This window comes from Bidens hawaiensis, unplaced genomic scaffold (assembly GCF_021521415.1).
Source record: "Bidens hawaiensis isolate Kalapana, Puna unplaced genomic scaffold, B.hawaiensis_p1.1 tig00000296_1, whole genome shotgun sequence".
Classification (NCBI taxonomy): Eukaryota; Viridiplantae; Streptophyta; class Magnoliopsida; order Asterales; family Asteraceae; genus Bidens; species Bidens hawaiensis.
In genome coordinates this window covers 3626237-3650268 of record NW_027491024.1, presented here as the reverse complement: position 1 = coordinate 3650268, position 24032 = coordinate 3626237, and positions in this window count along the sequence as shown.

The window sequence follows — 24032 nt, the reverse complement described above, 5'->3', positions numbered from 1 at the left end:
GACTTGTTGATTCATCACCGGGCACTCCAACGTGCCATGTCCACCCCTACAAAACTCACACTTGTCCACCTTAGTCTTGAGTTCCTTCACCTCTCGGGTTAGTGATTCCAAAGCCGCAGCCACAGTAGTATCCAGATTAACCTGGTGTACACCTCGAGAAGATGAGGATGTACTGCTAACGGGAGTGTAATTCCCGCGTCGTGGCCCTTTGGCGAGGTCCGATTGAGCGAAGCTTTCAAACATCTCAATGCATTCGGTGACATTCTTCCTTGCCATCAAGTTACCTCCAGCAGCAGTTTCAAAACGAACTTGGGTTTCATATGTCAGCCCGTTTTAAAATTTTTCCACGAGAGCACATGGTGTAAGACCATTCTGTGAACAACGGGCAAGCAAATTCTGAAAACGCTCCCAAGCATGGCAATATTGTTCATCTGGCTCCATGTGGAAAGAGTGAATCTGATAACGAAGAATAGCCGCTTTTGCCGGTGGGAAGCATCTCTTGATAAAAGCAGAACGTAGTGCTTCCCAAGTGGTGAACGTGACAGGCGGCTAAGTATCGAGCCAAGTAGCTGCTTTACCTGCAAGTGAAAAAGGAAAAAGATATAAGAAAATTGCATCTTCAGTAGCACCTTACAAATTAAAAGTTTTCAAAACGCGGTAAAGTCGGTTAATATGAGCCGGTGCATCCTCGTCATCGTTCTCATGAAACTGATTAGTTTGAACGATGTTGTTCATGACATATGAAGGAATCTGCCACGAGTTGGGGTTGTCGATCTCGGGGACAACGATGCATGACTGGTTTCCGGTTAAGCCATCGAAGGCTTGAGCAGCAATTGTCCTATTGTCGGCCATTTGAACTTGTGGTTGGACTCTAGGACTTTCTGGTGGTGAACTGTGTGGGGAAGACTTTGCTGTAGATCTGGCTTCTGACAGTTGCTTCTCTGCTGATGAGCTAGCCTCGGTCTTCAACGGTGAAAATTCCAGGTTTTCGAGCGGTGGTCCTTGCCAACGAAGACGTGACATAAACCTGAAAAACGCAACAGACTAAGTAAGTACACAAAAAATAAAACCTAAAACAAAAATAAACTAAAATTTAATTAGACTCCTACGACTCAAACGAAAATAAAACAAATAGAACGTATATAGCAAATAAGTCCAATAAAAGCAAATAACACAATCGATAAGTGTCCCCGGCAACGGCGCCAAAAACTTGATGTGCTAAAAGTAGTCTAATAATCATTAACTAAAACTATACTAATCTAGACCCTAAGTAATACTCTAGACCCTTAAACTTAACTTAAACTACTAACCGGCAAGTGAACCGATCGACTCTAGTACAGCTAAGTAAGTCCGGATACCGAACCCACGAGACTCTTCAAATTACGAAACTAGCAAATAAGACTCAACTACTAGACACGACTATTTATTAATAATATTTGAGCTGGAATTTAATAATAATAATAATTACACCTTATTAATAATTAACTAATGATTGCATAACAATTAAACTAATATTAAAACAAATAATATAATAATAAAACCTAACCCTAATTAATATAATAATAATAAAACATAATCATTACCTTAAACTTAATTAATTAATTAACAAACCTTTAACCTAATTACTTTAACTAATAAACAATTAAACACTTAGATTAACTCAGATGATGAAGATAACTACCCAGGCCAGAATCCCCAGAGTTACGGTTATTAAATAAATGGAAAACTCACGTTATGGAACTGAGATCATAAAATAGACCCTTGACAGAAAACCCGAGCAGGACCCTTGAACTTCAAGAAGACGCCTATGGATTTCTAACAAGTTTTAAGACTCACCAGTTTTATTTTAAACTTCCTTACGGTTATTTAATCGCTTAAGTCTAAGTATCTTTTATGATGAAAACCTACCTTACAGCGAGGAATTCAAAGATAGCAAAGCAAACTCAATTAACTTAATGGACTAAGCTGACAATCAAACCTATACGGACTCCTTACGAAGAACTAAATCTAGCAATCCTGACCAACACAGATCTATCAACAGCCTATCACCTTACAGCTTTCTAGGCTGGCAGTTCACCTTTATCTAATTAATTGATTTTATTGTTTCTATGATTTTAATGCATATTAATCACAAACTAGTCAAGAACACATAGTAAATGACCTAAAAAAACCCTATCCTATGAAACAATCAACAAGGGCAATGTGAAACAATAAATTCAAGTAAATAAAACCAAGCAATCATACGCATCAATTAAATCAAACTCAACCATTTACTTAGAACATAAAATCCATAACGAAACGAAATCCAAATAAAATCAAACCAAACTAAATTTCATCACGACCTAAGTAGTTTATGGAATTTATCCTAGAATCTGAAAAGTCTAACTCAAACAAAACAATTAAAACTGAAAACATGGTGAAAATCTAATAAACGAAAGATTAAAGGCGATAAAACCCGTAATCTCCAAACGTGAACTTATAAGTCTTCACCGGCTATCCTCTTGCCTTTAAAATAACCAAGTAACTCGAAAATATGCTCCAATATCTCTCCAATTCGGCTGGTGGCTTTCAGGTTATGTCAGGTTTAAGTTAAATGTGTTTAAATACCCAAAACAAGGCCCAACTTGACGCAAAAACGAAATAAAAACCCATCAGTACCCTCTAGGCGCCGCGCGACGGGCCTTGGGCACCCCGGTCGCGCAGCGCGGCGTGCTTTTCCAAGGGGGCGGTCAGACCGGCCCGGTCTGACCGGTTCTCTGTTCTGACTCCTTCCTGACGCCTTCCGTATCTCCGTTTCCGCTCGTTTTAGCTCTTTTTTCACCCTTTTTAATCACGATCAAAACCCGGAACCTACAAAACATAAAAATGTTAGTAGTATACAAATCTTGACTAAAAACGAACAAAAACAATTAAAATATTAAATAAAATAAACAAGGGAAACATATATATTTAGCATTATATCACTCTCCTTCCACTGATTGCTCTAAGAAAAACTAAATCGACTTATCGCATTCACAATTATTAAAACCCTAACTTATCAGCCCTCTAATTCCGACTCGGTAAGCAGTACTTATATGTTTTCCGACCATGATTAGATGATAATGGGCTTCGATTATGTATCTTTACTAACTCTCTGTTTAGTGTGTAGGTTATAAACTTGTCAAAGAACATGTTGTTAATGATATTTCTTTCATTCTTCTTCAAATTTATAACTTGAAATTACTTAAAGTTGTGAACTTTAGGACTAATTTCTACTTTGAATGTGTTTGATTATGTTTTTTAGATATGGCGGATGAAGATCAACCGACCTATCCGTTTGAGCATAAGCACAATATGTGCGCTCTGTTGAAAGTAACACCGGACAATGAGGAAGTGGCTTCGATTATTAGATGGTTACAGCGTTTGAACATCCGTTTTGCTTTAACGGCGAATCCGGTTATTTACAGAAACCACTCACTTGATTTCTGGAGATTGGCAAGATTATTTGATGATGTGAATGGAAGGAGAATCGATGCCACGGTTGCAAATCAGGAAATAAGGGTGAATGAAGCCGTGATTCGAAGGTGCTTGCAACTGAATGATGATAACCCCAACCCAATCCATCTTACAACTGAACAACTACTTAAAGTGTTTGTTAAAACCATGGGTTATCAAGGGAATATACACGATGGACAATTTCAGAAGGGGATGTTCCCAAATATTTACAAGTTTTTGATCCATCACATCATACATGGATTTTCTCCAAGAAAGGGATCATGGACCCTCAAGAGTAGGGATTTAGCTAATGCCACTGTTGCAGTGCTATTTGATCAACCATTCAATTTTTCAAGAATGATCTTTGAAGGAATGGTTCAGAATATGAAGAAGACAAACAAGCAGAAGTTCTTGGCTTATCCCAGGTTCTTACAGATCATATTTAATCAAGAGTTGGAGGGACTACCATATACTGGAACCACCCATGTACTGCAGAACCCTGATACATTCAAGAGAATAGAGAATCTGGCTAGTTCAAGCAGATTTAACCCTGATGAGGTGTATGAAGACTTGCCATGGTTGATTGTTGAGGACATTGTCATTCCTCACTTACATGAGTTATTGTCTGAGGATGCAGAGGATGAGGAGAGTAGTGATAATGAAGGAGATGATGGAGAAGATGATTCTGATAATGATGGGGATGATAATGATGATGATGCTGGTGATATAGAAGGGGGTGATGCAAACTTTGAGGACATTGTACAACCTCAGGGGGAGTATCAGATTATACCAACACCACCAACCGCACCATTTGTCACTCCACCACAATCACCACCCTACCCACCATCACCCATTGACCAAACTTACCAAACTCCACCACAAACACCAACTGTCTTTCCACCACCAAATGACCAAACCACACAATCTCCACCCACTCACACACCCATCCTAAACCTAAGCCAAACTGAACCATTACACCAATCACCACCTCAAACCAGAACCCAAACCCCACCTCACACCACAACCCAATCCTCACCCCAGACCCAAACCTCAAATCCGATACCAGAACCATTCCACACTTCACCATCCAACACCCCTCCCTCAAATGCCTTCCTACTACAAAGAAACTTCAACCTTATTTGCCACAACATTGATCTGAAAGGAGAAAATTCTGAATTGAGAAAAGAAAATGAGGAGTTGAAGGTTAGTTGGCTCTTGCTCATAAACGAATTCAAACCCTAGAGCTGGAGGTTGAGAAGACCTCAGCTGGCCCAAAACAAGGGAGAATATTATTGAGCCAACTGATGCTGCTGTTAATGTTGATGATGTAGTGATGGAGGATGCAGGTGGTAAATCAACTGACGCTGATGGTTTAACTTGTTTATTAAATGCTTATGATGATGATGAGGATGGGGAAGAAAGAAGAATAGTGGATGATGATTATGAGGCTGATGAGTCTGAAAGAGATCAGCAAAACTATGATGTCAATAATGAAGTGTTGAATGTGGTGAACAGAGATGATGATGAGGTGAGAGAAGAGAAGGAGATTAAGGATGAACTTGAAATAATAAATGCTGATGAGAATGTGGCTACCACTGATGTGGCCACTGATATACAAACTGATGTTTTGATAGGAGAAGAGGCTGCAGCTGAGGAACCAATGGTTACTGAAACTATTGAAGAAGGTTCCAAGAATGCTGAGCATAATAAAGAGTTGGAACATTTGGAGAAAGAAATTGATGATTTCCAGTCTGAAATCTAAAGTGACAAGAAAAGAAGGCTAGCCAAAGGCAAAGCCATTGCTGAGAATGTTGAGGAAGAAGAGGAAGTAGATGAGGTTGCTTTTGTTGCTGCCAGAAGGCTGGCACAAGTTTTATATAAAACAAGGGAGAGGGAACACATTGCCCGAACCTTGACTACAGAAGAAATGGCAGAGCAGGAATCACTTTTTGAGCAAGCCAATATTACAAAAGTCCTTAATGAAGAGGAGGCTAGTGATCAAGTTGTGATTGAAACCTTGATCAATTTGAAAAGAGCTGAGGAAGTAGATAACTCTTTAGCTTTGGTGGTAAGTATGTTTGCACAATCTGAAAGCCAACCTCAAAAGGAACCTGAAAAGGAACTGAATCAAGAACGAAGAGGAGATGGGATGACAGTCCACTAAGGCCAGTTCCTTTGCAAACATTGAGGCCTGATGAAGTTGTTCAGGGAGTTCCAAACATTCCAGTCCCTGATATTCCAACTCCAAATGATCCCAAAATTGATGCAGTAAATGAAACAACAGAGGAGGAGGATGAATCTGATGATGACAATGAAAGGTAAAATTAATGAAAATGACAATGAACAAGGTAAAATTAATGAAAATGCTAATGTTGTATCCCCACAAGTAACAATGACTAAAGATCAAAGGGCAAACATTGAGCAAAGTTTGATTGATGCTAAGAAGAAAAATCCTTTGGTTGTCAAATTGATGAGTCATGGAATAAGTTTTGAATTTATAGCTTCTTTGAATGATGATGAGCTGTAAAGAAGATTGGACAAAGAAAGAGACATCATTGAGAAAAAGATACAATAAAAGAACAAAGATGGCTAAAAATATAGAGATTATCTGAGAAAGCATGGCTAGTCTGAAAAAGATTTGACCCATTTCAAGTTTGAACAACTTAGAGATGCTTACAACAACACCAGAGAAGAAGTGAAAGAAAAATTTGTAAGAGAAGATGAACTGGCTGAGAAACTTGATGCTCTGAGAAAGAAATACGCTGGTAAATGTAGTTACCTGTTGGAGAAAGGAATGGCACCAGAAATGGTGGATAGCCTGACTAAGGCTGCTGTTGAGTCACTCTACAACAAATTTCAAAAGAAAGATCAATTAAAAAGAGTGCAACCTGAGCCTTCTACTATACAGTCAAGGGGAGATCAAGATGAACCCCAGTAAAGAAAAGAAAAATCATGACATTGAGAGAAAAATTGACGGCACAAGCTGAAAAGGAAAAATCAAAAGGGCAACAGCTGAAGAAACCCCTATCCCAGTGGAAGTTAAAGAAGAACAAATAGATGAACCTATAATTCCATGGGAGAATGAAGAAATGATTGAAATTCTGAGGGGCATAATGGTGAATCAGAAAGGAATGGATGTGAATGCCTTTAATGCATTGAATAAAGATCAACTGAAAGAACTATTCTACATGCAGAAGGCTGAATGGGAGAAAATACTGTTGCAGGGTGAAAATCCCAGAAGTTTTGTTGAAGGGAGATTTGTGCCTGCGGGGCTAATGAATAATCCAAGGATAGTTGATATGATTACAAGACTTGTCAAAGATAAAGGTGAAAACTTTGCAGATCTTATCAACTATCCAGCTGAGCTGATTGAATCTATGTACTTGAAAGCTTTCGGTATATCAAGGCCTAGAACACCCATGAAGTCTATCCCAACAAGGCCCTCTGCCTCAAGGCAACACCCATCAGCAAGCAGGGGAGAGTCAAGCAGAGCTGGAGCACAAAGAATGCCAAGATCACATTCTGATGTGGATCTACCAAGAACTCTCTACTATGACTCAGTATCTCAATCTTTGAAAGTAATTATGCAGAGTAGACAACTGAGAGACATCATATTCAAAGACGATTTTGTTGAGTACACAAGAGAAAAATTGGAGAACATGGCCAATCTCACTATGTATGACAATCATGACAACAGAAAATTGGCCAGAAGACAGCCGAATGAACTCTCAAAGTATCTGAAAAATGAAGCTCAAATGGGATTTCCTCTGCTGAGTCAAAAGAAAAAATGGGAGCTTACCAAGCATGAAAGGATCATAAGAATAACCTGAATGAGGAAGATAAGGGATACAGAACATGCTTATCTGACAAAACTGAGAAAAGACAATCCCTTGTCCAACTTGAATACATGTATCAGCATGAGAAGGAGGATGGTGAGACCCAACTATGAGGTTCAAAAGAATGGCCGAATAACTATGATTGAATACAAGGAAAACAAAGGCCATTACATTCTAAGAAATTCAGATGGACTCATCTTGGGAATCATCAAAACTGATCAAGATCTGACCTATTTGCATGAAGAAGACTTGAGGGACATTATTGGACTGACAATTCCAGAACATCATCCTCATTATCGAATTCTGTCTGTCTTCCAGCAAAGGGAATCAACTGTCAGAGTTGAAAGAAGACAAGCAGCCTACAATGCCAGAAGAAGATGATTCTTAGAATAGGCTTTGCTTTGTAATGTCTACGGACAAAATTTTTTGAATATGTAATAGTTTTACTTTTGATATGCAAAAGTTTGATTTTTATTTAATGTGTATTTTCACTAAGTGTATGTAACCTTAGAGATGTTTTAGGACAGCTGAGGTGTTTCAATCCAGGGGGAGATTGTTGAGTCAAATATTTGACCTAAAATGAAGTATATGGAAGATTGGAATCTTCTCAACCTCCTCAGAAATCGCTAAGTATTGATCCGCGCACACTTGGACATTTGAGCAGGGTTTTACTTGGCCAGGCATGATATTTTACCTATCGGGCAGAGTTATCTTCATGAATTCTTCTTTAGTGAATATCCGAGCAGGGTTCACTATGTCTAGCAAGGTAGTTCTTCATGGCCAAGCACAGTTTTCTTACTAGCAAACCCTTGGTAACACCTAGCTTTTGAAGCCAAGTACTTGGAAGATCTAGCAAGTTATTCATTAATAAACAGTTGTCCGAGCATGCTTGATGGAAGTTAAGAATTATCCTAAGGACTCATCGAGCAAGGTTCAACTCCGAGCAAGCTAAAGTGTCATCAAGCACACATTGCTTTGCTAATAAGTTATTCACTAGCAAGGAGTTGATAGGACCTTAGAAGAACAAGTTTGCTCGTAAGACCATATCGAGCAAAGTTTGCTATAGTCAAGAAGATTGAAGTCTGCTAGGGGAGTATTTTCAGAAAATAGTTTAAGTAAAGTCTACCCGGAGAACTATTCCCGAGCACACTTCAAGGTTACCATGTCTACTTGTAAAGGACAAAATGGCACAAAGCCTACGTGGAGAAGACAAATGTTACAAAGTCTACCCAGAAGACCTGTTTTTACACTTAGTATAGTTTTGAATATGTAATTTGAATATGTACCAATCATTAGGGTTTCTAGAAGGAATGACAGCTGTCAGGAGGTGGCAGGCCTATAAAAGGAGTAATTTAGGGCACGCCTGAAAACGGATTTTGGACAGCAACCTTTACACTTTTCAGATAAGAATGAATATTCCTGATTGAGTGTGACAGTTGTCCTAGGTTATCATTGAAAATACATTCCCGACAAGAAACCCTAATCGATTAACATTTGTATGAATCAGTTTATATAAATGGAAATCTTTTGAGTTAGTGTCCGTGTCTGTTACCTATATTAATCTGTTTAGCAACAAACTTGTTTGTTTCTGATTCCGCCGCTAACAAACAAGAATCTTTCCTTATTTAGCAATCCGTCATTAACCTTCTTCTCGACACATTTAATGTGTGGGTCATGACATTGTTGTGAGTATTGAGTGACTAATCGGGACCGACATAGTCAATAGGGGATTTGCCCCTCTTATTCGTTGAGAGCTAAATATCTAAGGCCTGATTAGTTAAATCAACTGAGAATGATCACTCTGTGTCTTTGGATTTAACATGACATTTGTGGAATAAGGATAAATGATAGTTTCACCTAAATCATTTTCAAGTAAGGGACTTGAAGGGGATGATGTTATTGAATGGCACTTCGTCATGCGTATTAGGGATAGTAAACTGTTGTTAGGCGGTATTTGCTATTTGCATCAATCTTCTATGTATCTTGTGCAAATGGGAGATTGTTGGAATCAATCTGCCCAAGACACATATTTGAGTTGATGTTGCTAGTACGTTGTGATTCAAGTCGGGTCATACCCAATAACAAGTTAGACAAACGCCACGATAATTATTATTAGATATGATCTAAGTAGTAATAATAACACTTTTATTATCTGGAAAATGGGTTTTCTAAATATTTGCATTTGTGTGTTAAATAAATTATATGGATAATTTATAATTGAGAGAAATGTTATTTATTTGGATAAATAACAGATAATGTTTAAAAGAAATTAACAAAATTGAGTTTGAGTTTTTGGGGGGAAAACCCACATTGGCCGGCCCCTCCATCTCTCTCTTTCTCCTCCTTGTTATTTTCAATACATTGCATGTTGATCTATTGGTAGATCACATTTTTTTGCACATTATACCTTCTCTCTCACACACATCTCTCTCTCTTCTTTCTCTCCATTGAAGCCGAGAACAAGAAGAAGAAGAACAAAAGGGGTTTTGTTCTTGCAAGAGTGTAAAAGACCCTAGCATCTTAGGTGTTTTGTTAGAGCTTGTTGGGTATACAAGCTTGAGGTTTCCTCCTTTGGAAGCTAGCCATTCAACTCATTCATCCCTTTCTGTAGGTTCCCAGCCGGATCTACACGGAAATATCTCGTTCTACGTAGGTGCGGAATCCCTACGTAAGACGATACGAGTGTAGAATCGATATTCGTTAAACACAAGCAAACACACGTTACAATAAACAAAGAACACGTTGTATTGCAACTAATAACACGTGATATGTCAATCACCGATTACATGTACTAAATCATTAATTACAAAACAAGCCGCGGCTAAGCTTTTATGGTTATCGACAACTTCGCCTAACATGTTAGGCGAAGTTGTTGATAACTTCGCCTGTTCCACAAGTTCGCTTATAAGAGGCGAACTTGTGAAACAAGTTAACAAAACATTAATACAAATCCAACTAACATAATTACAGACACTAGATACTGAACTACTGACATCATGCACCAACAGACTCCCCCTTGGCAGTAGCTTCATATCTCATCTTCAATCACGTGTCTCGTAATCTCAAAAATCTCATATCTCCCGTCTTCAAGCATGAACGCCTTCTCGTACACAAACTGAAACTACTCTTTGGTATTTCTTGGCTTCTTCTTACCAAGCAGGAATGTAAAATATCTTTTTCTCGTTCAGCACCTGCAAGTTCGCTTGAGACAAATTCACTAAGTGCATAGGATCATACACTCTCATCAACTCTTGTTCATCTTCATCCTCCATCACTGCTTCAGCTGTTTCACTATCAACGTACCACCATTTCAGATCTTGGAGCACATCCTTGGGCATTTGTTTCATCGGTACTTCTTTTAGACACCGGATCGACTTATACTTCATTATCATCCAAGGCTTGCCATCAGCTCTCATGCCTCTGTCTTTATCTTCAACTAGCTTTCCTTTCTGCGGTTTCAACAATTCGAACTTTTTCTCCTTTATGCTTTCTTTCCAGACTATCTTCCCAATAATCCTAGCCATGTTATCATCACTCCTGTTTATCAACCCCAACCTGGCTAAGTCCTTCACCTCACACTCAGGCAACGTATTCAACGACCTCAACAATCTCTTGAAATACTGAACCCCATCATAACGTTTAATCACATAAAGTTTCAACTGTTCATCATATAACCAGCATATTATCCCCTTTTTCAATTTGTTGGTACATGTTTGTCAGTAGTTCATAGTCTAGTATTTGTTATCGAGTCTGTAATATAGTTAATGGTTTGTTTATGTTTTGTTTTGTAAACTAGCGAAGTTATCAGCAAGTTCGCTATGGCGAACTTGCTGATTTAGCGAGGTTACTGACAACTTCGCCAGTGGCGAAGTTGTCGTGTTTAAATACACTGTTTCAGCCGAAACAGAAGGTGACGTGAGTTAGGGTTTTTGGTTACGCTTTGTTTCGTTTTGTTCTCTGTAACAGTGACTTACTGTCACGTGTTTAGTTATTCAATATAACGTGTTTACCTTATAGCTCGTGTTCATTGTTCGTGTACTCAATCTCTACAATATCTACACTCGTACCTATATACGCAGGGATTCCGCACCTGCGTTGTTAGAGATTTCCCGTGTACGATCCGTCCAGGAACCTACAATTGGTATCAGAGCCATCGGCTCGATTGTGTGGTTCGGGATTTCACACAGGTGTAGATTCGTCTCGTTTGACCTATTCGCGGGACGTTGTTTTTGTTGGGATTGAGTTTACTAGTGCTTGACAATCATTTTCAAGCCTTTGCATTGATCGGGAGCTGCTGTTTTGAAGAAAAACAGATCTGGAAAAACGTCCAGGTTCATCGGGCGAAGTTGCTGTTCGTCGGGCGAAGTTGTTGAATTCTGGCGAAGTTGCCGTCGCTGAAACTAGGGTTTTTGGCGAAGATATAAAAGTTTAGCGAAGTTAACCACAACTTCGCTTACTTCATAAGTTCGCCTTAGCGAAGTTATCCTCAACTTCGCTTACTACCCAAGTTCGCTTACCTCATAAGTTCGCCTTAGCGAAGTTACGAACAGGCGAAGTTGACTTTGGGCGAAGTTGACTTCTCGGCGAAGTTAAAAAAAAAAAAAAAAAAAAAAAAAAAAAAAAATTAGTCTTCAAGAAGGATGTCATCAATCAACATCTCAGACTTAGTCAAAATGGAATTCGAAGCGGGATCTGCTACTAAGGCCCCAAGATTGCTGAAAGTAACCGATTTTGTGGCGTGGAAGGATAGGTTCATTCAGTATATTAAATACCAGGATGCAAAGATGTGGGTGTGCATCCAGGATGGATATATTCCACCGTCAATGGAACACGAAGGTCGGGATGTGGTAAAGAAGTACAGCCAGATGGAGGAAGAAGAGAAAAAGATGTATGAGGCCGAGAGCAAGGCTCATGCTGCAATTACTATGGCTCTTCCTCAAGAGATTCTCCATACATTCAGGAAGTACACTTCTGCACGAGAGCTTTGGGATGCTCTTGAGAATAGATTCGAAGGGAACGCTGGTATTCGTGCCTCGAAGATTAAGCTATTAAAGACCCAGTTCTCTGTCTTCAAGTATTTGAAGAACGAATCGCTCGATGATATTATCACTCGATATTATCATCTAATGACGGAGCTGAACAACTATTCTATTGCTTACAGAGAGGAGGAAATAGTTGAGAAACTTCTCGATGCTCTCCCACCGAAGTGGGAAATGTACACTGTTCTAATGAGGGAAGACAAAGACTTTCCTAATTATGACTTGGAGACAGCAGTAAACAAGCTCAGAACCTTTGAGCTTAATATGGTTCGTAAAGAGACGCCAATGGATCAGGTTCAAGACCCTGGTATGTATGGTGCCAAAGTTAACTCAGGCTCAAGTTCGAAGCCTGAATCTGCTGCTTACTACTCCAAAGGAGAGTCAGGTTCTAACTCTTCTCATGAAGGGAATATGTCAGTAAACATGAACGGTGATGTTTGCTTTGTTGCTGGAGGATCAAGTGCTTCAAAACCTCAAGCATCCAAGAGTAGTTTCTCTCCCAGTGCTTCAAGCAATAACTACTCTAAGATGCCAATGAGTGTCAAATCTGCTGAAGAGCAGTTTGCACTCTATGCTTCGTTTATTGCTTCATATGAAAACTATATTCAAGGAAAGGTTGTTGATCCAGCGATGCTGGATGAAGACTATGATCAAATAGATGCTGATGATATGGAAGAGATGGATTTACAATGGCAGATGGCTATGATAGTAAGGAGAGTGAAGAGGTTTATGAGGAAGACGGGGAGAAAGTTTGTTGGTGGCAGGCCAGGGTTCGACAAGTCTAAAGTGAGGTGCTATAATTGTCAACAAAATGGGCACTTTGCTAAAGACTGCAGAATCGAGAGAGTTGAACGTGGTGAAGGCCGGTCTGCACAGCACACTGAGGTTAATAAAGAAATCAATGCCATGATGTCCAGAGAAGCAGGTGAATACAACTGGAACCTGCATTCGAATGAAACTGGTGAGCAGGCAAACATGGCTAAGGTAGAGAATGAAGAATGTGAGAAGATTACTGGAGAAGAGAAAGCTACTGGAAAAGAAGCAGCTTTCATGGCAGATAACAAGGATCAACTCTCCGAGGTAAGTACTAAGCCTATTTGTAATAAATGTGAGCAATTGTCTGAGCAACTTGCTACCATAACTGATCAGTATGTTCGTTTAGATGCTGAATTTAAAACTCTTAAAGAAGATCACCATTTTATGAAAGCAAGAGAAAACAGTTATAAAGTTAAAATAAAAGCATGTGAAAAAGACGTTAAAAGCTTAAAAACAAAACTTGCTGAGAAAATCGAAGTAATTGATCTAAGTTATGAGGTTTTAGAAGAAAAAACTAAACTTATTGCTGATCGAGAAAAGCAGATTGCTGACCACCAGGTGAAAGTGGTGGAACTGAACCGCAAACTTGAGCAGTTCAGAAATTCCTCAGCTATTCTCGATCATCTCGTTAGTGATCAAGGTACCTCTGCGAAGAGGGGAGGAATTGGTTATCACGAGGTTCCACCACCTTTTAACCACAATTATACTTTTAATCCTAGTGTTCAGAAATCTGTTGATTTCGAAGTTCCTCAGACAGCTCCAATCAAGGTTACAAGTAAAGAACCAAGCGTTAGTAGTGGCGAAATAAGTTCGCCTGTTTCAAGTGTGAAAGTCTCTATTTCAAGTCCAGTCTCACCTGATTCGGGTAAATCATCCGAGTCGGGTAAGACAAAAGAGAAGGTAGTGTTACCCACTAGTGGAGAAAAAGTTAAATCAACTAAAATGAGTACTCCACTCAACCCATATGTCCCACCTTATGTGAGACGTACGGTTGGTAATACTGCCTCCACATCTAAAACATCTGCTGAAAAGAAAGCTGAACATAGGTGTTGTTTTAGATGTAATCAAACAGGGCACCTTGTTGCTGATTGCCCTCTGAAGCAACGCATCAGAGAGGTGAGGCCCTCGAAAACTGAGACTAAGGTTTTTGGTAATCGTTTAAATGTTCAAAATGAAAACCATTCAAATTTGAGAGATAATACAGGTTTTCAAAGAAACACATCTCGTTTTTACACTACTAATAACCAAACCAAATGCTATAATTCTTTTGTGTCTCTTAATGTGCGTCGTTTTGGTTGGCCTCACTATCAGTCTCCAAGGAGGTATCCTGTTAGGACTTGTGGAAATTTTTCTAATGCTAATTTTGGTCAGCCAAGGTGTGTGAGTTCGGTTGAGAAGGTTAATCGACCCAAGACCAAGAGGTCTTGGGTCCCCAAATTTTAATAATCTCTTTTTCTTGTGCAGGAACAGTTGAACAGGGCTTCCAATAATCTTTGGGTTGTGGACAGCGGCTGTTCCCGGCACGTGACTGGTAACAAGAATTTGTTACAAGATTTAAAACCTGTTCAAGGAGCGAGAGTCAGTTTTGCCGGTGAGAGTGGAGGCAAAATAACAGGAAGGGGTACGGTATCTAACGGGAAGATGACGTTAGAAAATATGAACTTTGTTGAAGAGCTGAAGCTCAATCACGAGTAACCATGTTTTTTTTTTTTTTGTGTTTATTTAAAAAAAAAAAAAAAAAAAAAAAAAAAAAAAAAAAAAAAAAAACGTCACTATTGCTTAAAATTAGTCGGTTACCTCGGTTTGATGGACATATCCTCAGATATGTTTTGGTCCTCGTTTCTACTTGTAGAGAATGAGGGTCGCCATTAACCAGATGACTGAAAGTGACCGGGGCGGTTATGATGTGTTTTCTTTCTGTCGCTGAAAATTAGTCGTTCATACTTAGTTACAAGGACACATACTAGTATGTGGTCGGTCCAGTTGATCCATTGGATCTTCAGGATTGCCGTTTACCTGAAGACTTTGTCGTGATCGGGGCGATTGAAGTCAAAATGTTTTTTTTGGGAAATGAAATTACTTTTCAAGTCTATTACTTCGTAAGAAGTTCTTTGCTGTGTTTAAAAGAAAATTGATCCACCCTTGGAAAATGATATGTATACTGACTATGTGTGCCTAACTAGTGAAGTTATTAAGCTTAAAAGGCTTTAGAACAGTCATTGTATGTCATGGTAATTTTAATGGTGCGTAAAAGTGTATGTGATACTAACCTAAATTTACTCGAATTTAATGTGGAAACTCCTTAAGAGTTTTGCATGTCTTCATACACATCTTTTCGAAGGATAGGCAGAAAAGCAACTATCCAGTCATACACGAGCCCGTGAGTGTTCTGATTCCCGTGAAGAAAGCATTTCAAGACACTGCAGTGATCCAGATTCGGGACTTGCAGTAGTTTAGTACTCCGATGAAAACTCTTATGTGTGATTAAAAAAAAAAAAAAAAAAAAAAAAAAAAAAAAAAAAAAAAAAAAAAATGTACTTATGAGAAGTAGTGACAATAAACACGAGAACCGACACTTCTCAAGATTTCTCAAGTTTGGAGTAAGAAGAAAACGGGAAGCAGACAACGAGTATCTACAAGTTAATCAGACACTATGGGTCGAAGTCAATTCGGGGTGACTTGGGTATAGCCAAATACGCTTTGAGAATAGATAGAAGGCATCATTACCTCTGAATTGTTGCCAACTTAAATTTTTGAGCTTAACTGAACCTTAATCCGTATCACAGAAACAATGAAAACCATTTAAGTTATTACATGCTTATAACCTGCTTCTCTATGTCATAATACAGCCAAACACGGATCCAAGTGACAGTCACGTAGTTAGTATGATTCCTGTTAGGATCTTTTCTAAAACGTGCTAGTCCTTAACTAGACTGAAATTTGATCCCTTATACTTTAATTTTTTTTTAGATAGTTTTATGTTTTTTTTACTGATTACTCTTGGTTGAGGTTGAGCATAGGAACGTAATAGATACCTTGAAGGAGTTCTTGGCATCTCAGGGGGAGATAAGCTATAGAGGCGATGAACTGAGGACTAAAAGAAGAAAAACTGAGGACTAAAAGAAGAAATGATCAAGACGATGATCCCAATGCACCGGAAGGTGCAGGTGGTGAGTTGCCAAGAACTACTATAGCTCTTGGGGCTTCCACAGCTGAGGGGGAGTCTGCGGCTCGTGATGATGTGGTTGTTGTTGGTGATGATGTGGATGTGTTTGAAAATGTTGAGAGTGTTGATGATGTGATAGATCCACTGAAATTATTGAAAGGAACTCGACGTGATTGATATGTGTTTGATCAAGATGTATTGAAGAGTCTGAAATGGTGGTATGTAGACTGCCAGACTGCTGAAGCCGTGCTGGAAGACGAAGACGAACAAGAAAGTGCTGAGGGTTTGTGATCCGATGCATCTTGTTAACTTATCGAAAGCTGATCTGAAAGTACTCAACGAGAAGAAGATCTTCTACATTCCTGCTTGGAAGGATCAAGCTAGGAAATATCAACGGGTAGTATCGGTATGTGTGAGAGAAGGGGCGCAGGCGTAGAGTTGCAGATTACAAGACTCGAGATTTGAAGATCAAGATATGAAGCTACTGCCAAGGGGGAGTCTGTTGGTACATGTTTGTCAGTAGTTCATAGTCTAGTATTTGTTATCGAGTCTGTAATATAGTTAATGGTTTGTTTATGTTTTGTTTTGTAAACTAGCGAAGTTATCAGCAAGTTCGCTATGGCGAACTTGCTGATTTAGCGAGGTTACTGACAACTTCGCCAGTGGCGAAGTTGTCGTGTTTAAATACACTGTTTCAGCCGAAACAGAAGGTGACGTGAGTTAGGGTTTTTGGTTACGCTTTGTTTCGTTTTGTTCTCTGTAACAGTGACTTACTGTCACGTGTTTAGTTATTCAATATAACGTGTTTACCTTATAGCTCGTGTTCATTGTTCGTGTACTCAATCTCTACAATATCTACACTCGTACCTATATACGCAGGGATTCCGCACCTGCGTTGTTAGAGATTTCCCGTGTACGATCCGTCCAGGAACCTACACAATTCAGCATACCCTTTGATGTTGTAACTTTTCTTGAACATAGTAGGGACCGCCGGTTTCTTAGTCTTTACGAACCACTGAGCGTAGCCTTCTTTCCATCTTGGCTGCTCCTCCCATTCAGTCTCATCACATTCCGTATTTTGACCCAGATCTGACTTTTCAACTGCCGGAATTTCATGCTCAATGTTCTCCTCCACAATCTCTCCTTCTTCAACTTCATTGTCAATCACGATCTCAGCTCCTATCTTCTCGATCTCTTCCAATGGTAACACATCATCATCACCTATAACATCATCATCCTCAGCATTCACAACCACCACATCATCACCCCCTGAACCGCCAGCTGCACTCGTTGACTCCCCCTGAGATGTGGAAGTCCCAAGAGCTTGTTCAGTTCTTGGCAACTCTCCACCTGCATCTTTTGATGCATTGGGATCATCGTCTCGATCGTTATGCTTCTTCGTCCTCAGCTCGTCACCCTTACAGCTCGTCTCCCCCTGAGATGCCAAGAACTGTTTCAAGGCATCAAATATTTTACCATGCTCGATCAGGAGGGACGACTGAATTTGATTCTCCGCAACGAGGCGCTGAATAGCATGAGTCTGGATTAGATTTACTCTTGATTGTTCTGCCACGACCCTTTCAAGCGCTGCTATTCTTTCCGAGTCGGATAAGGTTGCATCGAAATCAAACCTCATATGTGATATGTCTTGAGCGTACGGAGGAGGGATTCCCAATGTAACCGGCACCTCAGAAACAGGTGGAAACGTAACTGCAGGTGGTATCGTAACCGACAACCCTGCAGTGGCGACAACCGTCGACTCAACAAACCTTGCTACGACCTCCGATGGAGTAAGAGATGGAGGTGGCAAGGACACAATCTCAGGAGCCGAGAGCTGGAATGTAGTGGGTGGGATGCCGAAGGAAGATGAGGTAGTCACCACGGGAACATCCGCGGCGCTTAACCCTGTAACTGGCAGTGATGAAGGGACCATAGTCATACCAGACAGTGCGAGTGGAGTAAAACGAACCACCCTTGAGCTCTCACCAGCTCCCGAACCTGCACCTGCCCTTTCCCTTCTCGATCTTCGAACCAACCGATGTAAATCTTCTTCAAAATCCGAATCACTGTCATCGGTGTCTCTCTTTCTCTTCCCATGAATTCTTTCTTGAGAGATCAAAATCTGTCTAGCCTCAGCCACATCATCATTCGAAGAATCAGAATCAGCCTCCGTCGTAGCTGCCATAGCCACATCCACACTAGTAACCCGTGCAACCGAGACTTGTACATCTTCCTCAGGATCAACATGCTCCATATCAAAAAATCCTTGACCGCCAAACGCAGCTTCAAGGTCTACATTTCCTCCGGTGCCACAACAGGAGCAACAGGTAAAGTTTGTTGTACCTCAGGTGGTGGTTGAGGTACTCCAGCCTGTTGTGGTGCCGGATCCCGAAACTCATCCCCACGAGCTGCAACATACGCGGGATTGATAAAGTACCCAAACAATGGAGTATGTCGAGGACGGAGCTCAGGCTTACTTCTTGCACTTGATGATCTACACTGAGCGAAGATTCTCTTGCTTACACTCTCCACATATCTAATCGGGCGGCGCTGAGGTAACGTGGGAGCAACGTGATTCAAGATCATTTGATGGAATCTTGGATACATCAAGAACCTCTCACGCGCCACCGCACGTCTTTGACGGTCTATCTCGTAGAACACCATCTGACTAAAGCTATAACGCTTATTGTAAGTCAGTGCTGTTATCGCCGACTGCATCGTTGCACCCATTCCATCTGTACCAGCCTTTCTCCCCGACATACACACGATCATCACGTGCATGAGAAAGCGCCATTGGTCAAGCAAGAACCCCTTGCGTCTCTGAGTATCCCCCAAAGGACCAGAATAGCCCATTCTCAGAAAAACACCATCTCTGAATGGAGCCACGAAGTCGGTAGGGTCATTTCTCGTTTCATCCCCAAACTGCAAAGCCACCCTGATCTGCTCAGACAAGAACTGCACTACCTGATTGTTAACCGTTGCACGCATAACCGGGGGCTCGACTCGACAACATATTCCACTGTCTGCCAGAAATCTTCTATGTTTGGCAAAGAGATAGGCAGTGTTGTAGTAATAGCGTGGAAGATACGCGAGTGGATAAGAAACGTGATGATCTCGCGGAAATCATCAACACCGCTCGCATCCGGGTCCAGAGTAATGTACATATTATGCCCCGGGAAAAACTGTCGGTTGTTGTCTCCACCTTCATCACCACCTGCACCACCGGCTCCAGCTACAACTGCCATTTCTGCAAAAAAAACAGTCTAAGTTAGAGAATCGTCAAGTCAAATCACAAGTTCGCCTGTTACCATGAGCGAAGTTATGATTTATTCTGTATAGGCGAAGTTAGGGGTGGGGCGAAGTTGGTAATAACTTCGCCTGATAAATGTAAATTAAAAATAAGTTAAAAGGGCTAGGCGAAGTTAATGATAACTTCGCCTAACCACAACTTCGCCTCATATACTGTTAAACAATTAAATATCAGGCGAAGTTAACCCTTAGGCGAAGTTAAGGTTAACTTCGCCTAAACTGTAACTTCGCCTGAATCTGAAGCGGCAACAGTATAGACGGCCAAACGAGGTGAAACTGGATAATTTGATGATTGTGGACTCTACAAAACATGTTTTTGAGGAGATCACGACGATCAAGTTGATTACGACCACGTGAAAATAAGTTTGAAAAGCGGGTGTTGAGGGTTTGAATGAACGAGGTCACGAATCGGATCAAAACAATCTTTGATTAACGCCATTGACATAGATTATAAGTTTGGACAACACTACACACCTTAAGAAGGATTGAAATTGATTAATATGAAGGTTTGATTCACAAGATAACTTCGCCGAGGATTAACAGTTGATAAGTTCGCTGGTTTATGAAAAGTAAAAGTAAAAAGAGTTTGACTATAAGACTTCTTTATATACCTTCAATATTATACAGGCGAAGTTAGGGTTAACTTCGCTTACCCCTTAACTTCGCCTGTTTAATAAGTTCGCCTATAATTTCACAACTTCGCTTATATTAAAAGTTACACAACAAGCCCTTATAAATTGAACATTTTGCCATTAACTTTTAAAACCTCCTTTAAAGCGTTAAAATAAATATGATCAACGACCAAGTAACCAGGTATTAAACCATAATACGACATAAGTAAAATCAAAGTTTGAGATAGAATACACGGGATCAAATTTCAGTCTGACAGGGACTTACATGTTTTAGAAAAGATCTGAACAGAAATCATACTAATTAAGTGACTGTCACTTAGATCCATGTTCAGCTGTATTATGACATAAAGAAACAGGTTGTAAGCAGGTAAACAACTTAGCATGGTTTTCATCGTTTCTGTGATACGGATTAGGTTCAATTAAGCTCAAAATATAAATGGACAACACATCAGAGAATGTGATGTCTCCTATCTATTCTCAAAGCGTATTTGGCTTTCCCCAAGTCACCCCGAGTTGACATCGACCCATAGTGTCTGATTAAGCTGTAAATACATCTCGATATTCATCTCGTTCTCGGTCTTGCCTTTTCATTGATAAGTATAACATAATAGACTTCAGAAGGCTTAAATAATAATAATAATTTTTTTAATTTTTTTTTAAACATTTCCATAGCCGTAAACAGTAGACTACTACAAGTCCCGAATCTGGATCACTGCAGTTTCTTGACACACTATCTTCTCGGGAATCAGAACACTCACCGGCTCGTGTATGACTGGGTAATCGCTTTTCTGCCTATCATTCAGAAAGATATATATGAAGACATGCACAACTCTTAATGAGTTTCCACTTAAAATCGAGGAGAGTTAGTTAGTATCACTTCTACTTTTACGCACCATAAAAAGCTACCATGACATACAATGACTGTTCTAAAGTCTTTTAGGCCTAATAACTTCACTAGTTAAGTACACAGAATTAGTTTATCTATCACTTTCCAAGGTTGGATCAATTTTCTTTTAAACATAGTAAAGAAACTTCTTACGAAGTAGTAGACTTGAAAAATTATTTCATCTCCCTTAAAAGTATTTTAAATTCTATCGCCCCGCTCAAGTCAAAGTCTTCAGGTAAACGACTATCCTGAAGATCCAATGGATCAGCCGGACTGACCACATACGAGTATGTGTCCTTCTAACTAAGTATGAACGACTAATTTTCAGCGAAAGAATAAAAACACATCATAAACCGCCCCGGTCACTTTCAGTCATCTGGTTAATGGCTATCCTCATACTCTACAGGTAGAAATGAGGACCAAACATAACCGAAGATATGTCCTTCAAACTGAAGCAACCGACATACTTCTAAGCGATAGTGACGTTTTTTTTAATTAAAAACGAGAAACACGGTTACTCGGGATTGATCATCCCATTTAGCTCAACAAGGTTTTGAAAACGATTTTTGTCAAACGCTTTCGTAAATAAATCAGCGAAATTATCTAACGAATCAACCTTTTCTAGCATTATTAATTTCTTCTCAGCACAATCCCGTATAAAATGATGACGTATGTCAATGTGTTTAGTTTTACTGTGCTTTACGGGATTGTTAGTTACTGAGATCGCTGCAGTGTTGTCAATGCAAATAGGAGTTTAAGTGAAATTCAGACCGTAATCGCGTAACTGCTGTTGTATCCAAAGAACCTGGGAGCAGCAGTTCGATGCTGCCATGTACTCTGCTTCACAGGTAGAGATGGCGACAGAGGTCTGCTTCTTGCACTGCCATGACACTAATCTGCCTCCAAGAAACTGGCATCCACCCGTTGTTGACTTCCGATTCTGATTGCATCCTCCATAGTCAGAATCCGTGTAAGCGACCAACTCCAAGTCTCCCCCTTTCGTGTACCACAACCCCAGCTTAGGCTTCCCTTTGAGATACCGCAATATCCTCTTCACTCCTTTCATGTGAGATTCCTTTGGGTTTGCCTGAAAACGAGCACAAAGACAAACTGCAAACATAATATTAGGTCTAGATGCAGTTAAATACATTAAAGAACCTATGATTGCCCGATATTGTGTGGGGTCCACTTCTGCATCACTGTCTGAGTCAGCACCCAGTTTGTGGTTGACGCAAACTTGAGTATCAAATGGAGTGTTGTCCTCCATCTTGAAGCGTTTGAGAACGTCGTAGACATATTTAGTCTGATGAATGAACATCCCATCTTTCTTCTGATCAACCTACAATCCTAAAAAGAAAGTTAGTTCACCCATAGCACTCATTTCAAGCCTCTTTTTCATGACGGCTTCAAACTCCTGACACATGGCTACTTTTGATGCAGCAAAGATGATGTCGTCCACGTAGACTTGAACCAGAAGAAAGTCTCTTCCTTTTCTCTTAACGAACAGTGTGCTATCGATCTTTCCCCTTTCAAACCCATTCTCAACAAGTAATCGGATAGAGTTGCATACCAGGCACGAGGGGCCTGATGTAGCCCATATAGCGCTTTACTTAGCTTGTACACGTGATCAGGAAAGTCTGGGTCAGGAAAACCCGGAGGTTGCTCAACGTACACAACCTCATCGACTTTACCGTTAAGAAACGCACTTTTCACATCTAACTGGAACACCTTCATCTCCTTGTGTGCCGCAAATGCCAAAAACAAACGAATCGCTTCCAATCTCGCCACAAGAGCAAACACTTCATTGTAGTCGATCCCTTCTTGCTGATTAAAACCTTTTACAACCAGCCTCGCCTTGTTCCTTATAATTATTCCTTTTTCATCTCTCTTGCATTTGAAAACCCATTTTGTGCCAATCGCATGTACATTCGTTGGTTTTGCAACCAATTTCCAAACCTCCATCTTCTCGAACTGGGCTAACTCTTCTTGCATGGCTTCGACCCACGAGCTGTCCTTTAGAGCCATTTGATAGTTCTTTGGTTCAATCTGACTAATGAAACAGGTGTACAGGCACTCGTTAATGATACCTGTTTCTTTGATACTTGCGTAAACACAGGTGTCCTCATTCAAGCTTCGTCTTGTTTGTACACCATCAGACAGATCACCTATCACGTTCTCCAAAAGGTGATATTTATGAACTCCTGTAGTCGGAACCGAACTGACTTGCAGATTGTCTTCCAGGTTCGAAGATAGTTCATCAATGGGCGATTGTTGTTGAGAGTTAAAAGGATTGAAGAATTCGTCTTCAGTAGAGGCAGCAGGGGTGTCGACAGCAGTAGACGAGGAAGGTTGACATTCATCGTACTGCGGTCGTTGCACAAAATTTTCTTCCTCATCATAAAGAATCTGCGTAGCTATTCTCTCATCAACTTCTGCACAATCCAAGTAAGGCAAATTAAAAGATTTAAAAAGCTTATCATAGTCGAAAGCCCCAGCGGGTCCCGTGCTTGGTTTTGGTGATTTGTAACTTGTGATGTCAGAGTTACACACCACCTCAACCTTGCTGGTCGATAGATTAAAGACTCGTCTGTTGGGTGTCCCAACAACATATCCGACTAAAATACCTTCGTCGGCTATCTCACCAAATTTTTGAGTTCGTCTTTAATATCGAACACGGGGACCCGAATGGTTGGAGACCATTCAAATTAGGCTTTCTACCATGCATAAGTTCATAACATGTTTTATTCAATCTTTTAACAATTAAAACTCGATTAAGGATATAACAGGCTGTTGCAACAGCTTCAGCCCAGAACACCACAGGAAGTTTAGCATCAGCCAGCATGGTTCTAGCTCCTTCAATTAGCGTTCTGTTCT